Genomic DNA, 11,241 nt, shown 5'->3' on the forward strand with positions numbered 1-11,241 from the left:
CCTCTTCTCCCCCCCCTCCCCATCCTCCTCTCCTTCTCCCTCCCCCTCCCCGTCCTCCTCTCCTTCCCCCTCCCCCTTCCTGTCCTCCTCTCCTTCCCCTCCCCTCCCCCTCCCCTCCTCCTCTCCTCCCCCCGTCCCCCCCTGTCCTCTTCTTCTTCCACCTCCCCCTCCCCGTCCTCCTCTCCTTCCCCCTCCCCCTCCCCGTCCTCCTCTTCTTCCCCTCCCCCTCCCCGTCGTCCTCTCCTTCCCCCTCCCCCTCCCCGCCGTCCTCTCCTTCCCCCTCCCCGCCCCCCTCTCCTTCCCCCTCCCCCTCCCCGTCCTCCTCTCCTTCCCCCTCCCCCTCCCCGTCCTCCTCTTCTTCCCCTCCCCCTCCCCGTCGTCCTCTCCTTCCCCCTCCCCCTCCCCGTCGTCCTCTCCTTCCCCCTCTCCTTCCCCCTCCCCCTCCCCGTCCTCCTCTCCTTCCCCCTCCCCCTCCCTGTCCTCCTCTCCTTCCCGTCCCCTCCCCCTCCTCCCCTCCTTCTCCCCCCCTCCCCTTCCCTCTCCTTCCCCCTCCCCCTCCCCGTCCTCCTCTCCTTCTCCTCCCCGTCCCCGTCCTCCTCCCCATCCCCCTCCCCACCACTGGCACAGAGTGTCGGCAGAGTGTGCCTGCAGCTACTCTCCCAGGGCGCTCCAAGCACCCCAGCCAAACCTGGGACCTCTGCAGCACGAAGGACAAGGAAGTGGTAACCACCAGCACCCTGACCTAGAAATATTTCATTGGTTCTTCATCATCACTGGGCCAAAATCCTGCAAACTCCCTCTCACCACCACCTCCTGAAGGACAACATGGGATGGGCAATAAATGCTGACACCATCAGTGACCCCTGAAAAATGACTAATTTTAAAAGAATATCCCCAAACCTAATCCAACAGTGGGATTATAATTGTAGATTTACAGACTGCCACAACCTTAATCCTCCCCATGCTTCCCACAGCACTTCCTGATGAGATGGGTGGAGCTGACAACTCTACAAAGGACCATATAAACTGGATAGAGTGCAAAGAAGATTTACAAGAAGGGCCTGAATTATAGGGAGGGGTTAAGTGTGCTGAAACTTTATTCCTTAAAGCATAGAAGGATTTTCGAATTGACAGAGAGGTGTGTAAAATTATGAGGGTGAACTTGCTAAGAAAAGAACTGAAATACAGAGAGCAGAGGTTCAGGGAGGGAAACATTCACACAGAGGGTGGTGGGTGTATGGGGAAAACTGACAGAGGAAGTGGTTGAGGCAGGTAAAGTAATAGCATTTAAAAGATATTTAAACAGGTACATGGATAGGAAAGGCTTAGAGGGATATGGGCCAAATACTAGCAAATGGGACTGTAGGGCATGTTTCAGAGCTGTATTACTCTGCAACTAAAATTTTCAATATACTGAAAGACTTCACGAAATGTGTTTGAACAGCATCTCAAAGATTCTGAACTGAAGCCTGTGGATATCCAACAAAGAACTTATAATGGAGAAAAGATGACTCCTGTGGAAATGACATTTGTAGCAGTCATGTACAATAACCAACAAACCACATTGGGCTTGTATGTGGTAAAAACAGGAGGGGCCAGCATTTTAGTGTTGTGACTGGCTGAGTCACTTACAACTTGATTGGAGATCCATCCACCATTTGTCTGCCACATCCCCTGCAACAGTGTCAACTGAAAGTGACTTGAGAAAGTACTGGATGGTGCCATGACTGTCTCATGCTGTACATCATGAACCCTTGTCCAACAGAGGGCAAAAGGGTGTTTGTGCCAACCTCTGCCGCAGGTTGGAAAGCATATCGGGCCAAGGAAGAATTGTTCTGCTCAGAGGAATCAGGAAAGTGATGAAAGCGATGGTCTGACTACAACATTTTTGTAGGCAGCACATCTGAGAAAGCCTCTGATATGTTAATCAGGCAGTTCCTTGCGAAATGCGGCTTGGTTTTGAGCTGAAAGAGAGGTCAAGGAGCTTCAGGAAAGTTACAACCATTCATCTATTGTGAGTAAAAGGAGCCAGAATCTACTCTGCGAGCTTTAAGGTTATTGCATGAACTTCTAGTAGGAGACAAAAAGCTGCTTGTAAAAGTAGACCAAAGCCCAGCTGGATGAATGGAAGGCCAAAAATAAAGGAGTCAATGGAGATATGAAAACAGGGGATTTTTGAGATGATGTTGTGGATGAAGAAACCAGGAGTGATCAGATCGAAAGGGAGCAATAGAAGGATTAATAGGAAAATAGCAACACACACAAAAGCTGGAGGAACTCAGCTGGCCGTGCAGCATCTAGGGAAAAGAGTACAGTCGACGTTTCAGGCTGAGACCCTTCTTCGGGACTGGCATTAGCAGCGGACCAATCAACTGGCAGAGAGACAGAGAGAGAGTTTTGCATAGGTCAGTGAGAAGAGTTTAAAAAAAGAACATTTCGGGGGGTCTTGGCGCATTAGCAACGAACCAATCGATTCGCAATTTATTAGCAGGTGCAAATAAAAGTAAAGCAGGGTCAAAGCAGAGCGGCGATTGTGTGAGGGGACCAGTGTAGGAGTGGCAACTTGAGGCTTTGGTGAGGAGGCGCAGGTAAGCAGCAAGCAAGGCTTTTGTAGTGGTGAATAAAAAGTCACTAATTAAATAAAGTAGGGATGATGCAGGATCAGGTGATGTGCTGTAGCTGCATGATGTGGGAGATAGTGACCCTTTGTGCCTAATGACCACATCTGCAGCAAGTGTTGGCTGCTCGAGGAGCTCAGGGTCAAAGTTAATGACCTGGAATCTGAGCTTCAGACACTGTGGCACAGCAGGGAGACTTATCCATGAGATAAGGATGTATAGAGTTGGGAGTGATGTATTAACATGGATAGAGGATTGGTTAACTAATAGAAAGCAGAGAGCTGGGATACATGGATTCTTTGGTTGGCAATCAGTGGTGAGTGGTGTGCCACAGGGGTCGGTGCTGGGCCTGCAACTGTTCATGATATACATTAATGATCTAGAAGAGGGGACCAAGTGTCCTGTATCTAAGTTTGCTAATGATGCTAAATTGTGTGGAAAAGCAAATTGTGTAGAAGATACGGAGAGACTGCAGAAGAGATATAGATAGGTTAAGTGAGTGCGCAAGGGTCTGGCAGATGGATTACAATGTTGGTAAATGCGAGGTCATCCACTTTGGAAGGAAAAATGGAAGATCAGATTATTATTTAAATAGTAAAAGATCGCAGTGTGCTGCTGTGCAGAGGGACTTGGGAGTGCTTGTGCATGAATCACAAAAGGTTAGCTTGCAGGTGCCAGCAGGCCATCAAGAAGGCAAATGGAAGGTTAGCCTTCATTGCTAAAGGGATTGAATTTAAAAGCAGGGAGGTAATGCTGCAACTGTACAGGGTACTGGTGAGACCACAATTGGAGTACTAAGTGCAGTTCTGGTCTCCTTACTTGAGGAAGGATATACTGGCTTTGGAGGCAGTGCAGAGGAGGTTCACCAGGTTGATTCCAGAGACGAGGGGATTAGACTGTGAGGAGAGATTGAGTCGCCTGGGACTGTACTCGCTGGAATTCAGAAGAAAGAGAGGAGATCTTATAGAAACATATAAATTTATGAAAGGGATAGATAAGTTAGAGGCAGGAAAGTAGGTGAGACTAGAACTCAGGGACATAGCCTCAAGATTCAGGGAGTAGATTTAGGATGGAGATGTGGTTGAACTGCTTTTCCCAGAGAGTGGTGAATCTGTGGAATTCTCTACCCAATGAAGCAGTGAAGGCTATCTCAGTAAATATATTTAAGACAAGGTTGGACAGATTTCTGCATAGTTGGGGAATTGAGGGTTATGGGGAAAAGGCAGGTAGGTGGAGATGAGTCCATGGTCAGATCAGCCATGATCTTATTGAATGGCAGAGCAGGCTCCTATTTCTTATGTTCTTATGCTGTGCCTGTTGAGTTCCTCCAGCTTTTTGTATATGTGGCTTGCATTTCCAATATCTGCAGATTTTCTTGTGTTTGTGTTAATAAGAGAATATTCCAGCAAACTAAATGCACCTTCCCAAGAACAAGATGCACATCCTAGACAGAAGAAAATGGAAAAGAAAGAGGAGGATGATGTAAGTGCTGTGGAATTGGAAGAGGATAAACAAGACCTAATTTCTTGAGAAATTAGCAAATTCAGGGATACTGACAAGAAACTAGAAGAATAAATAGGAAAGCGAGAAAGAGAAAGGCGTGAAAGAGGGAATTTATGTGAGAAAGAAAAAGAGCGGCAATGGGAGTGTGAGTGGGATTGGGACTGCGAGCGAGACCGTGATAGGGAACATGAGAGAACCAAGGATAAAGAAAGGGAGCGAGACTAAGAAAAGGATAAAGAGAGAGAAAGAAGCTGAGACTGGGGGAAAAGCAACGATTGAAGTAGATCCAGAGAGAAAAGCTGAGGAAAAGGTGTCCTGAGCTGTTAGAACCACTTCCTGCTGTCTCAGAGTCAACTCCTACAAGCTCCACAGAGGAGGCTCCAGAACCTGAGATTGTTTCACAGCCGCACGTCTCACCTGCCAAGCAGAGTGACCTTCCTAGCCAGGAAGGACATTAACCCACAAGAGTAAGAAAACCTCCACAGCAATTAAATCTCAATGCTTGAATAGGTCGATTTATAGATTTCTATGTTGTGTGTGTCTGTATATAGTAGTTGTATTATATAGTATACTGTGTATATAGTTGAGATACATTCTATATTGAGTTAGATTTTATAGTTAAGCAGGGAGGAGTGTTGTGTAATTAATATTTGAGTAATATTGTAAATATATTGTTTGAGTAAGCATTCTTTAATGTTTACATAATGTATTGTGGTTTATATGTAAAAGTATGTAAATGGCATACATTATTACACCACCATGTAATAAATATGCACCCTGCTTAAAATAAAAATGAAGTTAGCCTCACATTTCAGACTCTCTGTTTGTTCCTTTAAAATACTTTTTATGTTGCAGAATTGCAAAACAACATTGACAAGGAAGAGATTCTGTTTTACTCTTGACTGGCTGGAAGAACCACAATTCCTTAGGTGCAGAGAGTGCAAGGATGAAACTGCTGATATCTCAACAGCTGCTTTCAGTTGAAATCAAGTCTGTCTTTCCAATCTCTCCACATAACTAATATCTTCCATTCCAGGCAACATCCAGGCGAATCTTCTCTGCATGACCACATCATTCCTCGAATATGGTGACCAGAACTGTATGCAATAGCCCCAGTGTGGTCTAGTTAACGTTTTGTAAAGTTGTGACAAAGCGTCCCAACTCTTATATTAATGCTCCTCCCTACCCCATGAAAGTACACATGATTGATGTTTCCTTCACCACTCTAATGACTTGTGTTGACAATTTCAGAGAACTATGGACTTGAACCCTCAGAGTCTCTCTGTTCATCACATTCCTCAATTACAATTTACTGTACACTTTTTTACTCTATTTTACATCCCAACATGCATCATCTTGGACCTGTCAGGAGTAAATTCCGTTTCCTTTGACTACCTTATTCGCTCTCTACACCACCAGCTTTTGTGCCATCCACATACTTACTAATCACACCTCTTACATTCTCATCCAGTCCAATAGTAAATGTATCAAACTTCAGCAGTCCTAACACCGATCCCTGGGTACAGCACGAGTCACTGACATCCAATCAGAAACACCGATCCCTGGGTACAGCACGAGTCACTGACATCCAATCAGAAACACCGATCCCTGGGTACAGCACGAGTCACTGACATCCAATCAGAAACACCGATCCCTGGGTACAGCACGAGTCACTGACATCCAATCAGAAACACCGATCCCTGCGGTACACCACTGGTCACTGAACCTCAATCAGAGGATTATGCTCTCACCACTACCCTCTGTCAAGACAATTTTGGATCCAATTAGCTCAATTGCTATGCAGGATATTGTCAAAACTTTTACTAGCCTACTCTCCCATCCTCACCTGCATCCACCTATCCCCTCCCAGCTCTTAGTTCACCTTTCAACCCTTTGTTCCAGCTATCTCCCCTCTTTCTTCAGTACAGATGAAGGGTGCCTACCTGACTGTCCCTTTCCTTCCACAGGTGCTGCCTGACATGCTGAGTTCCTCCAGCTCTTTGTCTGATGTCTCCTTCAGGAAACACTTGCATAAAATATCCTTTTAGATAGGGACATGACCATGTGTTGGGCTGAAGGGCCTATTCTAAAATCCATACTGTGCCCAGGGTGTATATCTGTTGAGGACTAGTGGTCTCTGGTCAGGCAATGTTATATGCACTCTAAGGTAGATGGAAGAGAACCAAGTGGACTGTTTTAAATACAGACAGACAACGTAGAGCAGAGAACAAGTTTGTACATCTGGCAGGAGCAAAAGATGTTGGGAATGGTGCGGGTGCAGTGCTTGAGAGGGGTGTGGGACAGGATAGGAGGCAGAGAAGGAGTGCTGGGGTGGATATAGACACACCCAGCCCTGAGACCACAGGCAAGGTCATTTTATTCCAAACAATTGGTTTGTTGATCATTAAAGAATGTCTCTCTGGTGCTTCCTGCTCTCTCCCCCCTTTCCAACCACAATTCCCCTCTCCCTTTCCCCTTCCCCCTCTCAGTCCACAGCAAGATCCACAGCAGAATCAGGTTTATCATCACTCATCAGGTTTATCAATCACCACGGTGGGCTTCACAGGTGAGAAGACAGCTGAAACATCTCAACCCAAGCAAGGCTGCAGGACCGGATGGTGTCAGTACCAGGGTGCTCAAAGCCTGTGCCCCTCAGCTATGTGGAGGTCTTCGCCATGTCTTTAACCTGAGCCTGAGGCTCTGGAGGGTTCCTGTGCTGTGGAAGACGTCCTGCCTCATCCCAGTGCTGAAGACACCGCGCCCCAGCGGCCTCAATGACTACAGACCGGTGGCATTGACCTCCCACATCATGAAGACCCTGGAGAGACTTGTTCCGGAGCTGCTCTGGCCTATGGTCAGGCCACACTTAGATCCCCTCCAGTTCACCTACCAGCCCCGACTAAGAGTTGAGGATGCCATCGTCTACCTGCTGAACCGTGTCTACTCCAACCTGGACAAGCCAGCGAGCACTGTGAGGGTCATGTTTTTTGACTTCTCCAGTGCGTTCAACACCATCCACCCTGCTCTGCTGGGGGAGAAGCTGACAGCGATGCAGGTGGATGCTTTCCTGGTGTCATGGATTCTTGATTACCTGACCGGCAGACCACAGTACCTGTGCTTGCAACACTGTGTTTCCGACAGAGTGATCAGCAGCACTGGGGCTCCACAGGGGACTGTCTTGTCTCCCTTTCTCTTCACCATTTACACCTCGGACTTCAACTACTGCACAGAGTCTTGTCATCTTCAGAAGTTTTCTGATGACTCTGCCATAGTTGGATGCATCAGCAAGGGAGATGAGGCTGAGTACAGGGCTACGGTAGGAAACTTTGTCACATGGTGTGAGCAGAATTATCTGCAGCTTAATGTGAAAAAGACTAAGGAGCTGGTGGTAGACCTGAGGAGAGCTAAGGTACTGGTGACCCCTGTTTCCATCCAGGGGGTCAGTGTGGACATGGTGGAGGATTACAAATACCTGGGGATACAAATTGACAATGAACTGGACTGGTCAAAGAACACTGAGGCTGTCTACAAGAAGGGTCAGAGCCATCTCTATTTCCTGAGGAGACTGAGGTCCTTTAACATCTGTCAGACAATGCTGAGGATGTTCTATGAGTCTGTCGTGGTCAGTGCAATCATGTTTGCTGTTGTGGGCTGGGGCAGCAGGCTGAGGGTAGCAGACACCAACAGAGTCAACAAACTCATTCGTAAGGCCAGTGATGTTGTGGGGATGGAACTGGACTCTCTGACAGTGGTGTCTGAAGAGAGGATGCTGTCCAAGTTGCATGCCATCTTGGACAATGTCTCCCATCCACTACATAATGTACTGGTTGGGCACAGGAGCACATTCAGCCAGAGACTCATTCCACCGAGATGCAGCACAGAGCGTCATAGGAAGTCATTCCTGCCTGTGGCCATCAAACTTTACAACTCCTCCCTTGGAGGGTCAGACACCCTGAGCCAATAGGCTGGTCCTGGACTTATTTCCTGGCATAATTTACATATTACTATTTAACTATTTATGGTTTTATTACTATTTAATTATTTATGGTGCAACTAACGAAAACCAATTTCCCCCAGGATCATTAAAGTATGACTATTCCCTGTATGTCATAATTACTCCCTCACATTGTGGGATGGGTGCAAGATTTTAAATAAATTCTACAGTACTGTGCAAAAGTCTTAATCACCTTTGCTAACTACATGTTCAAACTTTTGCACAACACCATAGTTCCCAAACACACTTCAAAACCATTTCCAAATACACTGAGGTTTTGTGAGGCACTGTAGAAACAGAAGTTATTTTCTTTTGATAATCAGTCTGAAACTTTTGACATCTTTAGAAAACACCTTGCAGGTAAGCCCAAGGAATAGATGGCAGAAAGTAAACTGTACCTCTTAAAACTGCAGCCAGGTTAATAACATCAGAATCTGTTGAACAGAGGAATCACAGGAGTCCACCAGATTTAACCAAGAGTTTATTTTTAATTTGAAAGCAAAATTACAGGAAGTTCATCAAAACAAGTGTTTTCAGCAGCTTCAAGCTTCCCAGTTAACTCTTGAAGGGGAAGTGCAGAGTTGGGGGAAGAGGGCCAATTTCCACCAGGGTTCACTACAACTATGGCAAAATTAACCCTCCTCTCAGAAGCTCATGAAAATTTAAACTGAGATTCTTTGACTCCAACTGGTGTCCAATGGGGCTGGCGATTGTTGCGACAGTCACTTACTCATCGCCAGGCCGGGGACTGGGAAACACTCAAATCCGATTTATCCTTTGGAAACATACTTCCTGCCACATCCCGATCTCAGCGTAAACCCAGAACCTGGGAAGGAGAGGAGTTTGGTTAATCTTCATTGTTCTCACAGCAGAAGATTATGCAGAGGGTAAAGATCTCCTGAATCAGCACTGACTCAGCTAAACTGCCCGGAGAGTTTTCAAAATGGAGTGGGAGCCCTCATTTAATGTATCCCCAGAGATGAAGATTGTGGAAAGAGATTCACAGCTCACCCCACTCCTTCAACCTGCCACAGCTGTCTCACATCTCCCCAATTCATTCATAAACCCATTTAGCCCTCCCAAAAGCAAAATCTCACAGCTGTTAGAAATCAGAAAATGCTGGTGACCTGAAATGTTAACTGTCCCTCTCCCCACTAATACTGCCAGGCCTGCTGAGTGCTTCCTGCGTTTCCCACTTTAAGCTATGATCTAACAGTTTGGTTTTAGAAGTGTTCTATTGAACCTCCTCACCCCCAAAGCCCACAGAGGGAGCTGTGTGAAGGTGATTTCCTGACATCGCACTGTATGGCCTGGTCCATTTGCTCGGAATGATTGTGAATCCTCCATCTATGCTGACACTATGATCTTACAGAGTGGTTTTCCCCATCCACAACACGGGGGCATTTGCTGCTTGCCGCTGAATAACCATTGCAGCCCAAGCAGTGAAGGTACTGTCACCCTGCTGGGAGAGGGCAGAGGCATTATTCATCACTGGACAAAGCCTCTACCTCTGTCACTGCGCTGTTCTGTGTTGTGCACTGAAATCTGTTGATAGCAGCAACAAGTTATAGAGTTCCCTCCAGGAGTGTTAAAGAGTTAGACAGTACAGAAACAGATTCAACTGGACAATGCTGACCAAGATTCCTGTGTTATTATGTGTGCACAACAAAGATTTTCAGTTCCCAGTGGGCAATGCGATGGCTTCACCTGGTACTGGAAGTTAAATTGGTGACCTGGTTGTGTGCGCACAGGGATGAGAGCAGTTCAGTAATAAAATGTTCTAAAGAAAAACCCAGACCAAGTTTGTCTTCATTAAGAACATGCTGTCAGAAGGCAGCCTGGGGTCTAAACACGGACAGTAAGTGAATACCGTGCGTGACTGAGGAAGAGACCATGCGAGTACGAAAGGTGCTGGCCAGCAAGCGACAGAGAGAACCTGAGAGAGCAGTTGTTCCTCAAGTTCAGCAGTCACCAAATTCACCAAGAGATTCAGGCGAGAGGCCGAGACTTCCCGTCATGGAGAAGCTGTCTTCCCTCACCTATGCGGTTTACCGGCAACCTAACCGACAACTGGAAACACTTCAAACAGTCATTCAACATACAGTTAGCTGCCAGCCGAGGGGAGGGACTAATGAAAAATCAGAGTATTTTTCTGTATGTAATTGGCAAAGATGCTTTGCATGTCTACAACAGTTTTCAAATTGATGAGACAGCTTTTATGTTGGACACTGATGACAACATTTGAGGAGTATTTTGTCCCAAGTAAAAACCACGTTTGAGAGATACAAGCTTTTTTACCCCCGCCCCCCGTGACTAGAAACAAGGAGTTAGCTTCAACTAATACTTAGCTGAGCTTCACACACTGAGAAAGTCCTGTGAATTTAGAAATTTGAGAAACTCACTATTTGGAGACAGAATAGTTTATGGAACTCCAGATAACAGACTCACAGAAAGATTGTTTCACAAAAAGATTTGATGCTGGAAAAGGCTGTGGATATGGTATGTGTAGCAGGAGAGACTACATACACACAAGCTAAGGAACTGCACAGGGCTGAAACAACAGGGCATGCTGTGAAAACAGAGCGGATGAGCACAAGGCGTTTCCCAAATCAACAGCAAAGCAAAGAGTTAGGCTCAAACAGCAAATGTGGAGGTAGGCACATCCCAAAGATGTATCCTGCTTATGGAACGTCCTGCAGTCATTGTGGGAAGCGGAATCATTTCACTAAGTACTGCAAAGCTGGGGCTACCAAGAGAAAGATGCATACAGTTGCTAAGGAAGTGGAGGAAGTCTTTGTAGATTTTCCACAGACTGCTGGTGCTGGTAAAACAGGATGGGTCGTTCCAGTGACTGAATGAGACAGTAATTCCATTCAAGCTTGATACTGGAGCCCAGGTTAATTTGTTATCTATGGATGATTACAAGACTCTTAAAGTAAAGAGCATGAATTACACAGTTGTTAAAAATGACAGGCTATACTGGAGAGAACATTCCAGTAAAAGGGGGCTGTTTAGTAATCTTCAAGCACAAGAGGCAGCACCTAAAGGCACAGCTACTGATTGTTGAAAAGTGATTTCAGCCAATATTAGGTCTGAGTGCATGTAGAAGTCCCAACCTGGTGAAAA

At 46.2% G+C, this 11,241-nt stretch overlaps 1 pseudogene; it reads left to right on the forward strand.

The window, feature by feature from the left end:
• Window positions 1–1,507: 1,507 nt before the first annotated feature.
• Window positions 1,508–5,496, forward strand: LOC134341759 (RNA-binding protein 25-like; annotated as a pseudogene).
• Window positions 5,497–11,241: the final 5,745 nt, after the last annotated feature.

The sequence above is a fragment of the Mobula hypostoma genome, chromosome 1, assembly GCF_963921235.1.
Source record: "Mobula hypostoma chromosome 1, sMobHyp1.1, whole genome shotgun sequence".
In the NCBI taxonomy this organism is placed as follows: domain Eukaryota; kingdom Metazoa; phylum Chordata; class Chondrichthyes; order Myliobatiformes; family Myliobatidae; genus Mobula; species Mobula hypostoma.